Below are 7556 nucleotides of genomic sequence, written 5' to 3'. Positions count from 1 at the left end.
AGAATTTCTCGCGAATTGCAAAACCTCTTACGACATTGACCCATAAAGGTGTTGCCTTTTACTGGAAAGAGAAACAAGAGAAGGCATTTCAAACACTGAAGCGAGCCTTATGCACCGCACCGATACTATCCCTCCCCGAAGGGATAGAAGACTTCGTAGTATATTGCGATGCATCCAACCAGGGGCTCGGCTGTGTTCTGATGCAACGAGGTAAGGTCATCGCCTATGCCTCAAGGCAGCTGAAGACACACGAGGTCAACTACACCACGCACGATCTCGAATTAGGAGCAGTTGTGTTTGCTCTAAAGATCTGGAGACACTACCTGTATGGTACTAAAAGCACTATCTTTACAGACCACAATAGCCTACAACATATATTCAACAAGAAGGAGCTCAATATGAGACAACGACGGTGGGTCGAACTACTCGATGACTACGAATGCGAAATTCGTTATAATCCGGGTAAAGCCAACGTAGTAGCAGACGCCCTAAGTCGGAAAGAATATTCTGGTCGAAGAGTCAAGTCATTAACTATGACTATCTATTCGCATCTGTCCACACAAATTAAGGAGGCTCAGCTCGAAGCCTTGAAACCTGAAAATGTGGCGGGTGAATCCCTGCGAGGGATGGATAAGAACTTGGAAGTCAAGGGTGGCGGAGCTTTATATCTCATGGACCGGATCTGGACACCGAGACACGGTGGCTTCAGAGACTTGGTCTTGACCGAAGCGCACAACACTCGTTATTTCGTCCACCCAGGTTCAGATAAGATGTATCTGGATCTTAAAAAGTTATACTGGTGGCCTAACATGAAAGCAGAGATTACTACCTTCGTGAGTAAATGCCTTACTTGCGCCAAGGTCAAGGTCGAATACCAGAAAACCTCAGGTCTACTACAGCAACCAGAGATACCAGAGTGGAAGTGGGAGCAGATCACAATGGACTTCATAACCAAGTTACCCAAGACAACGGGTGGACTTGATACCATTTGGGTCATCGTCGACAGATTGACCAAGTCCGTGCACTTCCTACCCATCAAAGAGACCGAAAAGATGGAGAAGCTCACAAGAACATACATTCGGGAGATAGTACGACTGCATGGTGTCCCTATATCCATTATCTCCGATAGAGATAGTAGATTCACTTCGAGATTCTAGCAGTCGTTACAAAGCTCCTTAGGAACGAGGCTGGACATGAGTACATCCTACCATCCACAGACCGACGGACAAAGTGAGAGAACTATCCAAACCTTGGAAGACATGTTGCGAGCCTGTGTGATCGACTTTGGGAAGGCATGGGATACTCATTTACCCCTTGTCGAGTTTTCCTACAACAACAGTTATCACGTGAGCATAAAGGCTGCTCCATTTGAAGCCCTCTATGGCCGGAAGTGCAGATCGCCTCTGTGCTGGGCTGAGGTGGGTGACACTCAGTTAGCTAAAGGACGAGTTCCTGACAGCACTCTCACGGGTTCGGAGATCATTCGGGAAACGACAGAGAATATCGTTCAGATTCATGAACGACTGAAAGCCTCTAGAGACCGACAAAAAAGCTACGCAGACAAACGAAGGAAACCTTTGGAATTCCAGGTGGGAGATCGAGTCCTTTTGAAACTCTCACCCTGGAAGGGCTTGATACGTTTCGGAAGAGCTTGCCACAACTCCTTCCTAAGCCTTGGATCTAAGTCTAGAACACCTCAAGGAAGAACATAGGACCTTAAACACACAAAATGGTACAAGATACCATGAGTTTACGGCCATAAACTCATTGGGCCGTAAACCCATGGGCCGTAAACACTTTGGGCCGTGAACCCATGGGCCGTAAACTCCAATGTGAGGCCCTACAACCCTTAGATACAACCCTTTGTACTCCTAGCACTTGAATCAAAGTGTTTTCCATGTCCTAGGGTGTTTCTACTTGCTTAATTAGTTGTTTAATCACTAATTAGATACATAAATGTGTCATTATATGTTAAATAGGATCCGTGTGTGCTCAAGTCCTCACTTGACACCTAGCATCCTATCCAGCACTTCCATCCAAACCACTCACTACAGGTGAGTTCATACCCTTTTAATCAACCTTTGAAATGATTTTAAATGCTTTTATGGGGGGGAATACAAGTTGAAACATTCTAGTTATTATATTAATCACATGCGATTAATAACTAGAACAAACATAAAGATTTTCTATTACCTTCAAACTGTTATCAAACTTATGGATTTCAAATACTTCAAAACATTTTATTAAACTCTTTTAAATGCTAAATCCTTTATCAAACTCTCTTTAAAAACTTATATTATTGTCAAACTCATGTCTATACAGATATATTTATATAAGTAAGATTTGAAGGACTTAGGACTGATAGCTCACTTTATTTCATGTTCCTTGTTTGGTTGTGGACTTAGAGTACCCTGTTATTTGTCTGAATGTCGTTGAAATCTTAGTTATATATCATATATATGTGTTTAGATATAAAATCTTTTACTTCAGTTCAGTACCTTTGGGTAGCAAAGGCATACAAACAACATTACTAGTAAACTATAATAGGTATAGTTTAAGAGATTACTACTCACTATTACTAGTACAACGAAGCATACAAGAGTCAGTACATTTTCAAGTCATTACAAACATACTATAAAATACAATACACACTAGTCACTATACAAGAGAACATACTATACACTATACAAGAGAACATACTATACAATATATAAGAGAATGTACTATACACTAGTACAGAGAGAACATTACTACACTATGACTTACTATACAAACATTATAATACGATAAATAGAATGTGACACACTATTTTCGAATACAACAAGACCGTGTTGTATCATTTTGTAACCAGAGTCTCCTGGAGGGAGAGCGGGCATTGTGTGTATAGATCTATACGGGACAGACACTCCCACACCCCGACTGCTAGCTACAGTCCCAGCCGATAAGGCCAAGGGGTGACAAAATGTCACCTCACTACATATGACACCGGAGGGTCATCAATTATTCAGTCGTCGATCAGCATGGTTACATACGAGTTCACATTTAAGCCTTTAATTAACCAACTAAAGATTAAAGACTACTTTAGACTCCCCGAGGGGTATTGTACATTTAATACTACCTGGAGTCTGAATTTTATCACTTTATAGCCAGCAGTGTTACTGCTGAGGTAAAACATTATTTTCCCTATTACATTTACTTTGTGATCTTCTCACATATTCATAAATGTTTAAACTATATTTAGTTAATAATAGTCATACTTGGGAGAATACACACTTTTACACGAAACAAACATACAGAACATTGATGCCTTGGTAGAAGGCCACTTTTAGTAGAAAATATAGGATTTTCTAGGAGATACAAATATTCACTACAAACAGTTACTTGGAAAACTTACAAACATTTTCTTCAAACTTAAAAACATTTTCATACAAGCAATGACACTAAATACTTATGAACTCACCAGCTTTAATGCTGATAAACTCTTTTAAAATAACTTGTATTCTCAAGTCATCAGTAGACAGGTACCGATGAATCTTTTGAGAAGATGGAGCCTTCAAGACTCATCTATTATTTTGACTCACATTTTTGGTGTCTTATAAACTATACAGAACACGCTTGTATCAAAATTATTCTATTAATGCAATGGATGTTGTTGCTTGTTTACTATTATGCATTGTTATGATACTGTACATGACGTCCTCCGCCCCAGAACGTTTCCGCCGTTCCGGTTTTGGGGTGTGACATTTTTCTTAATGTTTCCTTAAGAAGTGAGACAATCCGCTAAGGTTCAAGTAGTGTGGTTTCAATGGATGAAACTAGAGTATCTCTAAGTGTGTAGTGAGGAATGGTCGGGTCTGGGGCAGGGGCAGGGGTTGGGACTGGGAGTCCATAAAGAGCTTGGAAGAGAGTCATTTCAATGTAACTATGGTAATTGGTGTTATACCAAAATTCTATAAGCTAAAGGAACTTACTCCGGTTTTTGGTTCGTCATATGCAAAGTAGCATATGTAAGATTCGAGACAACGGTTCACGATTTCCGTTTATCCATCTATTTATGGATGGTAGTAGCTTGAATGTAATAGTCGTGTTCCAAATTTGTTGAATAATTCCCTCTAGAACTGGATAAGGAATATTTGGTAACAATTAGATAGAATAGATTTGGGAACCCCTTGGAACCGATAATTAAATATGGTGGAGGAGAAGTGTTGCTAACGAGGTAGTTGTGGAGTTGGGGGTAGGGGTGTGAAGTGAGAAAACATAGACAGGCGATTGACAACGGCCCAAATGGATGTTTTACCATTTGAATATGTAAGGTTAGTAACAAAATCCATCAAGATTTCATCCCATATGTGAGTCAGAATGCAAAAGGTTTATAGGAGGCCATGGGGTTTGTGAGTGGGATACTTGGTTTGCTGGCAGATAGTACATTCCGTAATAAAATAGGTGACAACTTTTTGAGATGAGGCCATAAAATGATTCGTTCATGCGGTGAATGGTGGAAGTGATTCCTGAATGGCCGTAAGAGTTGTGATGTGGAACTCATAAATGAGTTGTTAGCAGAGTGACGGGAGGTCAAGAATCAATAGATTGTTTTGGAATATACTAACATGTGGTGGGTGATGTATCATGGGAGATCAGGGAGTTGGCACAGGTGTGTTCAAGCCAACTGGTGGGACCATGACGATAGTATTATCCTAACTCGTTGAGCGAAGGGAATGTCGGAGTTGAAAGTGCCATGAGTTGTGGTTTGTGGATTCTGTTTAGGGCATCGACGAAATTATTTTCCTTCCCAGGTTTGTAATGGACTAAGAATTCACAGCCCAGTATTTTGGCGGCCCATTTATGATGTCCAAGGGTTTGTACCACATATGTTAAAAGGTGTTCTAGGCTTTGTTGATCAATAGAAACCTGAAACTTATGACCGAGTAAATATTGTCTCCACTTTTACTGCATCTGTAATCGTATATAATTCTCTTATGTATTCTAAATTTGATACATGTACATAATTTCTTGCTAAAGTGTATGATATGTTTCTCTTGTTGTGAAATAATGGCACCGATGCATTATTCCTGATGCATCTGTTGTAACATCAAAAGAAATGGTGAAGTTGAGAAGGCTGAGGATGGGTGGTAAGACCACGGATTTTTTTAGTGTGAAAAAGGTAGTATGAGTTAAGTCGCTTTTTAGGAAGGAAAGTGGATAACTAGCAAAACCAAAAGCACACAAGACACAATATTTATGTGGTTTGATCAAGGTGAGCTACGTCCACGGGCAAGATTGGTGTATTCTTTATTTCAGAGCTCTAAAACAGAGGTTACAAGTACAATTTCATAGAGGTTACAAGTACTTGAGGGATCAGACCAAAAACCCTAATGGGCCAAGCTCATTGGCCCATAAGCCCATGAAATGTGTCAACCAATCACAATCTGACATGCAACATCTTCTGGAACATTCATCCATGTCATACTACCCATGAGCATCAGTAACACACAAGATGGAGCATCATGAGCCATATTAGCGTATCATGATGCACATGTGACGCATCATAAACACTAATGGCTTATATAGGACTTCATAGCATACGACTCATCAATGGATACCTTGGCATATCAAGGAACCAAGTGGCGCATCCTTGCATCAAGATGGTACATCAGGCATGTGGATGGCACATCTCGATCAAGGGATGGTGTATCCTCTCCTAGGTTGGTGCATATTCTTCCAAGTTTCCATATCCTATCACTTGGTGGCATATCTTGTCACTTGGTGGCATATCATGTGTCTTGGTCGCATATCATGACACTTAGTGTTATATCAAGTCACTTGGTGGCATATCATGTCATTTGATGACATATCAAGTCACTTGGTGGCATATCAAGTCACTTGGTGGCATATCATGTCACTTGGTGGCATATCAAGTCACTTCATGGCATCTCCTCTCATTGTGGTATATTCTATCCTTTGTCAGGAGATCCATTCCTTTCTTAGGAGATCCATTCCCTTCTCAGATGATCCATTCCTTTGGCACATGCTCCATGAATCCCAAGTGCTACATTGAGTTCCAAGTGTTCCATTGAACTCAAATGCTTCATGTGAATGCTCCAAATGCCTAAGTCACATTTAACAATCCACACCGTGAATTGAGCATCCTATGAACTCCACCTTAAACAAGAAATTCCTCTCCCTTCCTGCCATTTGTAATGTCCCAAAATTTAAGACCAAAGTTCATTTTTATAATAATAAAACCATCATCCATATTGTTTTCATAAAACCATAATGAAATCAAAGTATATCAATAATCATCCAAATACATCAGAGTCAAATAAAATGTGGAACTATATGGTGTGTGCGATGCGATCATCCCAAGCTCTTCTCATTCGATCCGGAAGTACCTGAAACATAAACTAAAAACCATAAGCACGAAGTTTAGTGAGTTCCCCAAAACACCACATACCATACATATCAAACATACAATGGGTCGTGCCCCACATCCATCGGGCCCCGCTCGGAACAGATGTGTCAGTAGCATGAGATGGGCCCCGCCTCATCACATTCATCAGGCCCCGCCTGGCATCGGGCCCCGCCCGACATTCATACAGACACATAAAACACATGCAAAAATTACTAAGATAACTAGCATAATATACACTCATCAGGCCCCGCCTGGCATCGTACCCCGCCCGGTATATATATCACATAACATACATGCAAGAGTCACATAAAAAACTAACATCCTAATCATAATAAACCATGAGCCGGAATTGGTGCTTTCGAACCGCCAAGCGTAGTCAGGAAACTCACCTCAAGCTGCTGAATATCAGATAAATGCTCGGACTGCTGATCCGGATAATCCCCACGCTAATCCATCAAATAAAACCCTAATTAATAATTGGGCCACAAACCATAACTAGGATTTTGATTCATTTGTCCAACTCCCAGGGTAAAAGACCATTTTACCCTTTCCCCAGTTGGCCCAATAACTGAGGCCGAACCCAATGGCTCCAAAGGTCCCATATGGCTCAAATTCCTAAATGACACCCAAAGCCCAAAATGGGTCCAAATCCAAGAAGGCCCAAAGCCTAACAATGTCCAAAAGTCATAAAGACTAGTGGCCCAATAAGGCCCAAAACCCTAATAGTCAAAATATGGCCTAAAACGCAAAAGTCAACAAAAGTCAATGGCAGCTGAGTACGTCCGGCGTACTCATACTTACGCCCAACGTACTCCATCCATGGCCAGTACGCACAACGTATGAGCTGGGTACGCTCAGCGTACTTTGCAGCCACCTCAACTCTCCATTAAGAGCTTAAACAGTTAACATACTAAGCTAAATTCTCAGATCTGATCCTAAATCATGTCTTAACACTTAAAGTTGGCAACTTTACACCCTTCATGGCTTAATGGGACCCATAACTCAGCAAGAACCATAATAATAAACCTAACTCATGCATGGTCCAAAATAACTCATCAAGATTGTATTTTTATGAACAAAGGACCTTAAAAATGCCAAGATCTACCATCACTATCTTCTGGAGTATCTCATACTCTCAAGCATGGCT

This window comes from Lactuca virosa, chromosome 8 (assembly GCF_052849685.1).
Source record: "Lactuca virosa cultivar CGN04683 chromosome 8, Lactuca_virosa_CGN04683_v6, whole genome shotgun sequence".
NCBI lineage: Eukaryota > Viridiplantae > Streptophyta > Magnoliopsida > Asterales > Asteraceae > Lactuca > Lactuca virosa.
The sequence above is the reverse complement of the archived record's forward strand: the minus strand, read 5'-3'. Positions refer to the sequence as shown.